Raw genomic sequence first — 13,411 nt, 5'->3', positions numbered from 1 at the left:
TCCATCATTCTTTTGCTCACCATGCCACCCCAGTTTAGACCTGGCCATATGCACATCAGTCTTGACCCTGTGCCTCATGGCAACAGTCCAGCCTTGCACATGCTCAGAAGAGTCTGTAGCTGCTCATGAACCTGCCTTAGACTGTAACTGTCAGGCTGTTCTAACTGATGTCAGCAACTCATTACTCCTCCTACTTGTTGACTGTGCATTTTCTGTATGACCATCTATGTGTGTAACTCTTTTCTTGTGTACTTGTACCGCCTCCTTTTGAGCCCCTGTGTGGGTATAAAAGGCCCCTGTTCTCTGCACTCCTTAGACTGTCTCCTACAGTGGCCTGAGGGTACTGTATGACGCAGTCTCCCTCATGTGAAGTTAATAAATACTTCTTTTTGATATTACAGCTTCCGTGCCAATCTCTTCTTTGTTGGGTTAAAGGACCGGGTGTATCAGTGAACCCCTAAAAAGGTTTTTATTTCTTCACCAGGTCTTAAGACATAATATGTGCGAGTGCTGGCCATGGTAGACCTGACTGACGCTTTAGAACCCTCAGGTGAGCACCACTTCCTAATATGTGTAGGAATGGCTCGTGCACTTTCACACTGCACTTACAGTGGGAAAGTGCCCCAGGCCCTAAGACCCTAACCGGAGAATCGGCCACACCCAGGGAGTGCCCCATAGGGGGAGCCGACCCCCTGGTAGGGAAAACCCACATAGGGGTTCACCCCTACCAGGGCAGTGCACATGCTGATGTACCTACCCAGCCACTCACCTACCCTGGTTGGATGGTAGTGAATGGCCCCCCTCAGGGTTGACTACAGAGCGAGAGCGGTCAACCTGAATGTGAGACATATTTAAAAGGCTATTCAGGTGGGTGGCACAATCAGTGCGATGTCCACCTATTAGCCAGTGTCGCACCCGCCATGGGTATGTGGTGTACATTTTTGCAGGGCACTCACAGGTACGACACCTTAACCAAGCAAGTAAGCACCCTATTTTGACATGTGTAGGAAGGGTGCACGCACTTTCTCGCTGAAGTACAGGGGGAAAGTGCCCAGTGTCCTAAGGTCAGGAAAACAGAGTTGGCAACAACCAGGAGGGCAAAAAGCAAAAGGTTCTATGGAAATCCCACCAAGAAGGGCCATGTTCAACACTGTGCAACTATTTTTTTGTTAATGTCTTTGTTAACGCAAACCAGTCAAACCGTTTTGCATAACATAGGAGCAAATATGTTCAGGATGGGAACTATTCACAGTGTGGTCTACAGAGAAGAATTAGGCTTTTGTTTATAGTCGTGTTGTATTGGAATCCTTCCTTTTACTGAGTAGGGGACACAACAGATGACGCAGAGGGAAAAGTCCCCTCCCCCACCATGCCCCACCACTCTTACCTGCACGGGTCGCTCCTGTAGGTTCTAAATAGAGATTAGAATCAACCGGTGGAATGTCTTCCACCGAGAGGTCAGCATGGTAGAGGAAAATTCCACTCGTGGGTTATCCTCCTCATTTACCATTTTATCCAGAAATTGGAGCCTTTTTCATTATCTCTGAACTCTACATTCACTCCATAGTTTTTGTTTAGTACAATCGTCAATTGACATTTCCAGCTTTCTTCATAACATTGGGTAAGAGCATTATTGTCTCTGGTAGGGAACTGCAGATTCTTGGGCGCTTGGTAAGGGAAAGCCAAGCCTTCCTCCAGGCTTCCTAAGGAGGGTTGACAATGCATTGCTTGAGCTTGTACAAATGTCTACAATCTACAGGAAATTTGAATGGGATCTTCTTGAGAAGGAGACTCAGCAGCTTCAAGGGTGTGCATGCAGGACATGGGTGGCAAAGATTCATTTTATTATACCCTTGTGAGGCAGAAACTATTATGACCCCAAAATCCTATGAACCAAGAGGTAATAAGTGCAGCATTGAAAATTCTGGTTTCCTATTGATTGTGAATATAGGGAAACACAAAAATTTAAAACCTAAAGAGTTAATCATTCACTGTGCCAAATACCCACATCTATAGTAGTTTTACAAGGAGAGATCATAGTTTCAATATTAAATATGAGTAGTAAGGGTGCTGTAATGGTGAATAAGTGACGGCGCAGTGTCCGGGCGATAATCAGGTGCAGACATGACCCAAAAGGACCACTGTTTTCTTTGCTGCACCATCACTTTTGAAAGCCTACTTCTGGCACTGAAAAGCTGCTTTTCACACACACATGAACACCTCTCGTGTCTGTATTTATACTGATTGGCACTTAAGCAAAAAGCGAGCATCTGTCTCTTCTATTCACATCTCCAATGGAGTTTCATGCTCATTAGCTGGAGATGTGCAAACTGGCGAGCAGATTGATGAGCAGATTGAAAGAGACACACTCATAGGGCAAATCACTACTCCAGATTTCAGCTGGTTTGGTATATCATGGAGTGACCTTTAATATTTATCTAATTTCAAGGAAAATGTGCTAAGATGAAAGCATGGTTTATTGGATCTCTTTCAGTGGCTATGAGCTCTTGCCTCCTCCCTTCCAAGGAAATATCTTGTGCATCACTTCATGGCATTTAAGAAGGTGCAGCAATTTCTGCTACTTCTTCTCCTGTGCTGCTCTGCTCACATCCCCACGGCTGTTCTGCATTCGCTGTAACTACAACCTGTCAGATTGCTAATCTTTAACCTCTTGACTACTAAGTGGTTTTCCTTTGGTGCTAAGCCTTTTAGTGACATTTGGGACATTTTGGGGCAGATTTACCAGCCCTTTGCGAGACATTTACGCCGCCGTTGCGTCATTTCTGTGACGCAGCGGCGGCGTAAACCATGCGCCATGTTGTGCCTCATTTACAATTTGACGCATTTAGGGAGATGCGTCACGTTGTAAAGCCCTGCGCTACATTAAACCTGCGTCAGGTTTAATGTATGCAGGGTGGGCGTTCCGTCGGAAAAAGCCTTGGAAAAGTGACGCAGTGAAAGCTACAAGATTTCACTGAGTCACTTTTCCGACGCTGCTGCGTCAAAACCCTGCGCCTGCTTGAAGCAGGCGTAAGGCATGACACAGCATGTTAGGTATGGGCAGCCCCTGAGCATTGCTGGAGTTGCGTCGTGCTTGCGACACGACTCCAGCAATGCGCGGCCCTTATGCCATCAGATGCGCCACGCATCTGTTTATCCTTGCGCCACGATGCGCTGCATTGTAATGCGGCGCATCTGTGGTGGCGCAAGGGTAAACTTGCGAGACGCATCTTTCTTGGCGCATCCCTGCTGATTTGCAGGGATGCGCCAGAAAACATAAATCTGCCCCTTTATGTTTATGCTTTCATTATGGTTTTTTTCCTTCACATCATATCTTGGGAAATGTGTCACCTACCTTCCCCACATGCTGGATATTGTGAAGGAATCCGTTTTTGTTTTTTTACTTACACAGGAGACTCCTGGAGAAATAACAAAAATACAACAAATGTTTGCTTAAAAAAAAAAAAGTGAAAAAGTGCTGGGGAAAAAGTGTGTGTTTTCCTGTAAGAATGGTATCAACGAAAGCTTTGTTGTACTACGATTGTTCTTTTCTCAGAATTAAGAAACCTGCAGTTTTCATCACTGATTTTGCTCCATTCTAAAGAGGGGTCAATATTCTTTATTTTTTCCAGTTGATATCTTCAGATGTCAAACACATAGATGAGCTCAGAAATCTATAACCTATAGAAGGTAAACATGTAAACTTCTGAATTAAGTACAGATTCATGTAGATTTTTTTTAAAAATCCTAAATTTAATTGTTGAAATAAAAAATGTGAACATAAATGGGATAAAAGTGAGTGGCTATGTTATTAGGGCTCCCTGGATGAATAATTTCAGCGCCCCCCCTGTAAACTGGATTACTGTACGCATTTTTTGATGTTTGCAGGCAATGTTTGAAGACATACATGCGAGATATCATTTTTATCAGTACAGGCAGGGCTTTAAGTGAGATCAAAAAACTGTGTGGGGTTGTCTCTCAAAGGGGCGTGGCCAATGTAATTAAGGGCGTAACTTAAAACCACAAAAGCTAAAAATCTGTGCTTAGCATAGTGTGGCACCCGACATATATTTTGCGGTTTCTGTCATTGCATCCAGATATATGATACAAAAAGTAACATCATACCCACAAAGAGTCAGGACTATTGGCTTTGTCAATGGTTGTTAGTTACACAAGATAAATAAGCAGCAACTATGGCTTGTATATAATATTGAAAACGCTTCCACTTAAAGCCCTGGTGACACCAGACAATGTTGCAGCTCCTGAGTTTCAAAAAGAGAAGGGAAACCCAGAGAGAAAATGACTCTCTTTAAAGGATTTCCCTTCCCCTACAAAGCTCACCTGGCATGACGTCTTGCCGTAACGTCCCCACTAGTGAGAAGTGAGCAGTGTGAGCACGCGCACATCCATGTGCCTGCTGTCACTGCAGTCCAGAAAAAAAAGGATCGCCTGTGCCAGGGCACAAAACAAAGCCCGATAGAGACCCTGGTTCGAGGCCCCCTTTAAAAAACTGCCGGTGCTCAGCACCGGTGAGACCCGGCTCACTTAAAGCCATGAGTACAGGTGTGGGGCTGAGGTCCATCAATTACCGGACAGACCTTCTTAGCACTGCATAAAACATGTTTTCTTATTTTCCCCGAAATATATAGCAGTGCTTTCAAACCTCTGGCACAAAATCTCCAAATCCCAAAATGACCCCCAGGGAAACTGGAAGGTTGTTGTTCTGGGGCAGGAGGGAGCCATATCCATTCAGGGGCACTCTCCCCCCAAGGAGAGAAAGGCCTGATAATGTAGTGGTGTTGTGGGTGGATTCCTGCTGGGGGAACTACCTCCTGCAGTGATACCTGGATAAAAATACAATGGGGCAGATTTATGTTTCCTGGCGCATCCCTGCAAATCAGCAGGGATGCGCCAGGAAAGATGCGTCACGCAAGTTTACCCTTGCGCCACCACAGATGCGCCGCATTTACAATGCAGCGCATCGTGGTGCAAGGATAAACAGATGCGTGACGCATCTGATGGCGTAAGGGCGGCGCATTGCTGGAGTCGTGTCGCAAGCACGACGCAACTCCAGCAATGTTTAGGGGCTGCCCATACCTAACATGCTGCTTCATGCCTTATGCCTGCTTCAAGCAGGCGCAAGGTTTTGACGCAGCAGCGTCGGAAAAGTGACTCAGTGAAATCTTGTAGATTTCACTGCGTCACTTTTCCGAGGCTTTTTCCGATGGAACGCCCACCCTGCATACATTAAACCTGACGCAGATTTAATGTGGCGCAGGGCTTTACACCGTGACGCATCTCAATAGATGCGTCACGATGTAAATAGGGCGCAACGTGGCGCAGGGTTTACGCCGCCGCTGCGTCACAAAAGTGACGCAACGGCGGCGTAAAAGTGGCGCAAGTCTAACATAAATCTGCCCCACTGTATATAGTTACCACTGGAAAGGAAAGAATAAACCCTTCCCTGTGGTACCTCTCCTGCTTGAATCAGTGCTCAAGAGGCTGAGATATGACTCACAGGCACTGATTTATAAGCCTGCACAGGAGACAAATAACATGACAGACAGCAGACAGGGGGTCTTTAAGTAATCAGATGACAGTCAGTGCATTGTGCGCATTACTAGTCATTAAAAGACTCAACCTGGATGGGATGACAGAAGTGATTCTGCAGTCTGATGAGGTGGGTGAGACACAGGGGCTTCCTGGCAGGGGAAGCAGTGAAGGTGTCCTGGATTGTGGGTGCATGGGTGGTGATCTCCACATCCCTGGCACTCAACGAGTGGTGTTTTAGACATGGTAGTTCTCTCCATAGCACCCAGTTTCTCCAAAAGTGTATCTTTAATGTTTAACAGCCTAATTCAGAAAAAAACCTGTTCGAAATGTGCTGCTCCGTCAGGAGTAAATGTCAGATTTCTGCAGAACTCACAATTGTTTCTAGTAGTACACCAAGGAACTGTGACTGTTTTAGATTTCTCAGTAGTACTCCAGGAATATCTTTATGAATTCCATGTTGGCAAGACTAAATATTCCCACACATATTTGCTTATGAAAAAACCCTCGTCCAAGTTCAAGTGCACTTGCTTACTTTTTTTCTCCATCTGTCCCTCTCAATTTTATGCGTGGTCTTTCCAATTCCTACACTGAATAAAGATTTACCTATGACCTTGCATCTGTGGTGGAAATATGTAAGGAAAGAAAAATGTAAATACCCAGTGTTCACCTACAGATGTGCAGTATTATGAGTGAATAAATAAATCGACAGCTGATTTTAGTCTTCACCACTCACCAATCTTCTCACTTCGGTGGGGTTTTCCACCTTGACCCTACTGTGCTCCATCGGCTGCAATTAAAAAATCTCCAACAAAGCGCCCTCTTGCGGTGCTCTCAAGGCATTGCAGCGCCAGTCTGGAGACGAGCCAGTACTTAATTTGTAAAATAATAAGTGCCAGGGCCCTACCAGGAGGCCACTGAAGCTTGCTCCACCCATTGCCCCGTCATCGCTGCAAATGACACAACTACTAACCATCTCTCTCGCCTGCAAGTGCGGCAGGTCAGATTATTGCAGGTCCCCAAAGATAAAGTAATGGCTCGGGATGCAGGTATTAGTATTTTTTTCATGCATATTGTATTCATAAACAACAGTTGTTCTGCTCATTTCTAAATAAGAAAAGCAGCGCCACCATGTGGCAGAATGTCATAAGTGTGGTGATGACAATTAAGGGCTGGTGCCAAGCACCGGAAACCAATTAAGTGCCAGTGCCCAGCACAGGAAACCACAGGCTCAAATTAACCACTGAGTACTGGCCTATGATGAAGCAAGTCACCTTCCGGTGAGTGTGGTCAACTGTTTTTACAAGCTCATGCTTCTTTGGCGACCTGCTAGTTTCTCTGTGGCTGTCATGCATCGGGACAGTATACTGATATTGTTACGTATATTTGGCGAGAGCGAATGCTGTACCATTACGTCCCTTTCCTTGATATGGAATAAATAAATCCGCAGGAGTAGATTCAAATTTTGTGAACTGCAAACATGAATTTGTGCTTTTAAGTTACTTTACTTGTGCACCCAAGCAAAAATTTGATGCGCACATGCATATGTTTGTGAATTAGGACATTCTAGTTTTAGTAGTTGAGGTTTTTGCGCTTATTGACTATCAATGCTTATTAACAAACATTCAGCAGTTTCAATTTTCATTGGCCAGTCACTGAAATCAAAGGTCATGTGTTGTTACTGGGGGGGGTCAAATGGTGTGTAGTGTCACAACTATGCTATTGATGAATGTCTGTCTACCTCTGGTGCCTTGCTAAGCATTTGGAAAGGATCTACAAGGCAATCGTTGAGCCTCTTACGGTGATTTTGAGTAAAAAATAACATAATCGAATCTGGGTGAATAGACTGAATTCTATTTGGTTTAAACATTTAGTTAAACATTAACTTTATATGCGTTACATTAACTCCTGTGTAAGTGCTGATACAGGCGCAAACATTGTTTCAGGGCAAATCAGGAATAACGAGGAATTTAGGGATTCCCTTCAACATTCACTGGCTAAAAACTGGTGATATCCCTGGGTTGGGAGGGGCTGACGAATTGTGTATTACTGCAGGAATTGGGTGCACTTTACTCAATTTCTGTAGTAACTGCCCATTGCAGACCCTTGGAGAATACTCTGAGACTTGTGGTATTCTCACATCCTGAATATACTAATACCGGTGTTATTGACACTTGGGGGCACAGGGAACCGGTGCAGTGTTTCTACCCTACATATTTACAAGAAGTTAACGCCACGAGAACGTCATTATTTACAAGGCGAAATTAAGCCACTTTGTAAATAATGCCCCTATTAACACAGCACTTAGCATGAAAAGGAAGTGCACTGGGTGTTACAGTGGTCGTTCACCACAATGCCCATTGCTTTTTGATGCTGCCCCATACTTACAAGGTATGGGGCAGCGCCAAAATACCGCCAGGAAAATACCTGGTCTTAAGCAGGTGATATGAGGAGAAATGTTTTATTCCTCCTCGTGTTTTGCTCTTTCCACGTGTGCTGCATTCTGCAGCACACATAGATAGAGCAAATCGCCTGTAAAGACTGTTTATGTGTAGGAAGGTGTGACTTCCTGCACATAAACAATTGCCCCTGCAGCACAGGTATCCCAGTAAAATGGCGCTAGGGTGTCTACACTGGTGCTAGGAATCTTTTTTAGCACCAGCGCTAGGGGTAACGCAGAGGTGTGTCGCATTCTTGTGAATATGGCGCATCCCTGCGTTTTGAAACTGTCAGAGTGCGGCGTTAGCAATTTTGGCGTAACACCACGCTCCGCCAGTTTCTTGTAAATATGCCCCTATGTCTTTTGCAATAGATTGAGCATTTAGCTCAAATAAAAAAAAATGCATACAACTTTTTTTTGGGCACCAATTAATAAACTAGATAGCTAAAAAAGTGGCCCATGTTTGCAAATCAGGTCAGTTGTGAACTTGAAAAGACAATCTGTATAAGAATTTTGCAAGGTATGGGTGACTATGCATTTGTGCTTGCAGCAGGCAATGGTTGTTGTAATAAAGTGAAATCAATATTAACAAGCATTGGCAAATCCAATAGGTCTCACCGATGCGAGATCTATTGGCTTTGTCAATGTATTTTTTAAACGTTACACATGAGGACGAGCTGCTGTGCAACATGACTTAAAGTAAAAAATAAAAAAAACTGTATGATGCCTTAATGCTGGTTGCATAAAAGTGCTTTTTTGTTAGGTTAAGCCAATTTGCACAACAGCGCCGAAACAAAGTAATATGATGCGGTCAGTGTTGACCGCATTATAGCACTTTCTTTTTTTAAACCAAACGAGAGGATGGGCGAACCACAGGAGGGAGGTTCCCGCTAAGAGGCAGGGAGTAGCAACAACAGACAGAGGTGGGGACCAACACAAGGGAAGCAGGAGGGTGGAGGATGGGAGCAGCAACAATGGTAGGGGGTAAAAAAGCTCACTTAATCTCCCCGTGCCTAAAAAATAGATACCTCCTTGTGTAATGTAACTGGTGCTCATGGAAGGCATTCCAATACCTTAGTGTCGAGTTTGCGCAACATAAACAGCAAAAAACGAACAAAACAAAAGCTACACAAGAAATGTGTGGGGGGAGGGTGGAACAGCAACAACGGTTAGGGAAGGGAAGCAACAAGGGGGTGAGGCGGGAGATGGACTACAGACATGCCAATTGGCTTTGTCAATGTTTTTAGCCATGGTTCACATGGCTGCGCTTCAGTACAACATGGCAAAAGCTCTCGTGGGCGAGATTGCTTGGTTTTGCCAATGCTTGCTATTATAGCAGCAAGACCTAAACAAATGTGAAAATTATCCACAATAAAATAATTTTTGTCATCAGTGACAAATAAATTCCTTCCATTCCACAATATGCTTTAAGAAAGCAAAATATAGTAACGCAGAAGCCCAAGTGCCAGTGTAAGACTTAGTGACCGGCCCACCCAACCTCCTTCCTCTGCTGAGCCTCATACTGACGTATACTTAGTTCAGTCGAAATGTTGCCCTATGCTTCATTTCATGCAGCAAAAAACTGCCCCATCAGCATTTTGTTGGAGTTGTGTATGGCAGAGTATGTCATACAACGAGTGTAACTAGCATAAACACCATAATTATGTTAAACTATATTAAATTCTATATATTAAAAAACTTTCACTTTTAGGCACATAACAGTATTCGTTTAGCTAAAGAAATCAGTGAATTCAGACAGTTTAGGGGGAACATACACATTTACGTTGCATTTGTCTTGGGAAAAGATGCACTAACACTCTCATGCAAGACGTTTCACACACCATAACATACTTTAGAGCACTACCTTCCTGACCAACAACGATACAGATAAACCCTGGTCATGGAAAACAGCAAAAGTGATATTCCAGGTCTAAGAGCCAAAAAGCAGCTCATCATACGTACCTCATTCATGAGCTGGAAAATCAGCGTTACTCCAGCCCTGAGACCAACAAACAGCTCTGCTGATCAGGGGCGGCTCCTCCTCTAAGGCGGAGGAGCGTCGCCCCACTGCTCCATGATCAGGAAAAATAAAATGATAATAACGTAGTCATTATCATTTTATTTTTTGCAGGTTCGGGGCTCAGTTAGGGTGAGGCGGGGCTGGAGGCAGAGGGAGGAGTGGCTTGCCCACTCCAAGTGCCCATGAACGTTTAACCGGCCCTCTCGGGCCGGCCAAACAGTCATGCACACTTCACATGTTCCCAAACATGCCCAGGCCCCCAGTTCCCATCTGAGCGTCGATCCCAGCCAGATAATAATGACAAAATATGTTCATTACAGTGAGAGCCAAATTTCGGGGGGGGCTGAAAAAGATTTCGGGAGGGGGCTGAGTCTTCCGGCCATAGGTAGAGTGGCTGTAAGAAGGGGCGAAGACACAACAAAAGCCTCATTAACGAGTAAATGGTCTTTTAAAGACCCGTGAAGTACTCTGGTGCGGCTGCAATTAGACGGACGCCAGCCCGCGAGGCTGTCTCAGCCGGGCTGTCACACACGACGGGGGGGGCTGAAGCCCGGTGAGCCCAATGGGTGTTGCGCGCCTGCACCACACTCCCTTATAGTCACGGCCTGCGTCTAATACATATTAATACTTACTTATCCTGAGACAAACGTGGCTAGAATAGGCTAAATAGCCCCGGTGAATATGAACTAATTATAAACTATATAAATATGTTGTGCTGGCGTACCTCAAATATTTTTGCACCGCTGTGCAGTTGTACTAGCATCGGCAGAAAAAGGTGTGTGATTTATGTAAAAACAATTAAATGGTTTGAAAATAACGGAGGAATTTTGTGTGGCTTTTGAGGCAAAAAAAAGGGTGTAGTTTAACGCTCTTCATCACTATGCTACACTTTCCATCAATGCCACGTGACTGGACAGACAGGGTTCTGCTAGGGTCTTACATCGGATGGTGTGGAAGCCACAGTCTGGATGCTTCTTGAAGCTCTCTCCAAGTTTCAGGTCTCGCTCCTTGCTGTTGAAGATGGGGTTGGCTGAGCCATTCATCATCCAATTGGGACTCACTGTCACCGTTGACCATCTGCAGGGCCGGACTGGGAACTGAAACCGGCCCTGGCAAACTGCTCGGCCAGCCCCCCCGTTGGGAGAGGGGTGGTGCAGCTGAGCTGTTTGCGAGTGCCGGTTTCGACCGATTTTGTTACAGAGGCCCATTTTGCCGACCCCCGGTAAGAAAAACGTCCCCCCCCCCGGGGCCCAAAATTGGCCCCCACCCTGGCAGCCCACCGGAGAAACGCCCGGTGCCCTCAACGGCCAGTCCGACCCTGACCATCTATTGCCATAAGAGGAGTGGGATAGTAGAGTCGGACAAAAAAACTTTCTCTTCTCAGCAGAGACATATGTGCAGTGTCTGTTGGAAGAGTGCTGTACTCGTGCATTTGGGATTCCAAATGGTATATAAACGTATTTGTGAAACCGTTAGTCAACTTTGTGTTAGCTGCAGGCGCGCAACACCCATTGGACTCAAAGGGCTTCAGCCCCCCCCCCCCCCCCCGTCGTGTGTGGCAGCCCAGGATGAGACAGCTTCCCGGGCACAAACACAGCCGCACCCGAGCACGTCACAGGTCTTTAAAAGACCATTTGCATGTTAATGAGGCCTCGCTGTTGTTTCACCCCTTCTAAGAGCCCCTGCAGCTCCACTCTGCCTATTGCTTAAAGATAAGATTCGCTTGCCCCCTCCCCCCTCCGAAATCAGCTCCACTCTGCCTATTGCTTAAAGATTCAGCCCCCCCCAAAAAATAGTCTTAGCCCCCACCAAAATTTGGCTCTAGTTGCGCCTCTGGTTAGCTGGGCTGGGCACCCATGTTTGCAGTTTAATTCAAAAAGTGAACTTTATCTGAAACACTCGCGTAACTCCAGATTGCTGTTGTATTTGTGAAAATGCGGCTCTGAAAGCAATAAATGAACCATAGAGAGATTTATTACGATTAATGTGGCCAACAACTGTACAGAACTGAAAGTTTAAGTGGAGTAGTTGGGAATTTTTGTTTTTTTTTGCTATGCAATTCTCCCAATAACAGCTGCACCCCAAGACAAGTGAAGTGGATGGTCAGCAGCAGACACACACAGCACACATGCACATAAACACCAGAAAAAAAAGAAAGAAGTGACACGCACCCATGAGAAACCTCCAATCCGTCGGCCTCACCGAATCCCCACGCATCCACAGAGCCAGAACGAGTGGGAGAGTCTTCTCCTACATTGCGGCAAAGACCTGGAACAAGCTCCCGATCGACATCAGATGCACCCCCACTCTGCACATCTTCAGGAAGACCCTCAAGACCTGACTCTTCGACTGACTGGAGCTGCACGCCCCCAGCGCCTTGAGACCCTTATGGGTGAGTTGCGCGCTTCAAAACTCCCTGATTGATTGACATCAACAACACAACAGGAAAGAAGAAAAAAAAGTATCTCACTCTGAGTGCGACCTGCTGGCAGACACTAATAAAGCAATCAATCAGTACTTGGTCCCTGCTCCATCAAATGGACAAGCGCACCAAAGAAGAAAGTGAAATTGGAGACTTGACCAATGAGTAGCAAAGAAAATGAGAATGACTTTAGAGCACATCAATCGTAAGTAATGGGTGGGCTAAAACCCCCCTTTTTGTTTGCTTTTTAAGATACAAGGGGTTGCCAAGCGACAGCATATGTGCGCTGCCTGCAGGCTCAACCTAAATCAACAGAACCTGCAGGAGCATGTGCCCAGTGAAAGGACACAGGTGGTGGACAGGAAGCTGTACTAGGTTGATGCACTGAAAGCACCTGGAGTAAGCAGGAAAGAGCAATCCAATCAAAAGCAGGGAAACAAGAGCGATGTGGAAACTGACCAATGGTAAGTAATGGGCAGGTTTGAAATCATTTTGAAGCTTTTTTTTAACAATAGATTTTACTGACAGCATATTCGTGCTGTCCAAGCAAAACCTAAAAACCCACCCACCTGGCCATAAAACAGGCCCACAAAATACTAACAATACAGTCCTGCACTCTTATTTGTCAGACCAGCCCATCGGGCACTGCCTTATTTCCCTGTAGGCCAGTCCGATCCTGACATCAGCCCATTCTGGAACTATTTTTAAAGGTGCTATTTTTTCAGCAGACATTAATTTTCTGGGCCACATTTTGTTTCTAGTATGTTTTTCTACATGACGTGTTTACATGGTTTGAAAAATAAAACAGGACACAAACAAATCTATGTGTTGCAATGTATAAAGGTTTCACTGTCAGACAGGAATGGCTGTCAAAGATCACTGGCAGTCTATTGTCGGCTCTGCACGGAACCTCCCCCAGAGTGGTTAGACGTTTGGTTAAAACATCTCCACAGTACTGCTTTCTATGGTTCCTTCCTCC

The sequence above is a fragment of the Triturus cristatus genome, chromosome 5_1 (genome assembly GCF_964204655.1).
Source record: "Triturus cristatus chromosome 5_1, aTriCri1.1, whole genome shotgun sequence".
NCBI classification, from domain to species: domain Eukaryota; kingdom Metazoa; phylum Chordata; class Amphibia; order Caudata; family Salamandridae; genus Triturus; species Triturus cristatus.
This window is presented reverse-complemented; position numbering follows the sequence as displayed.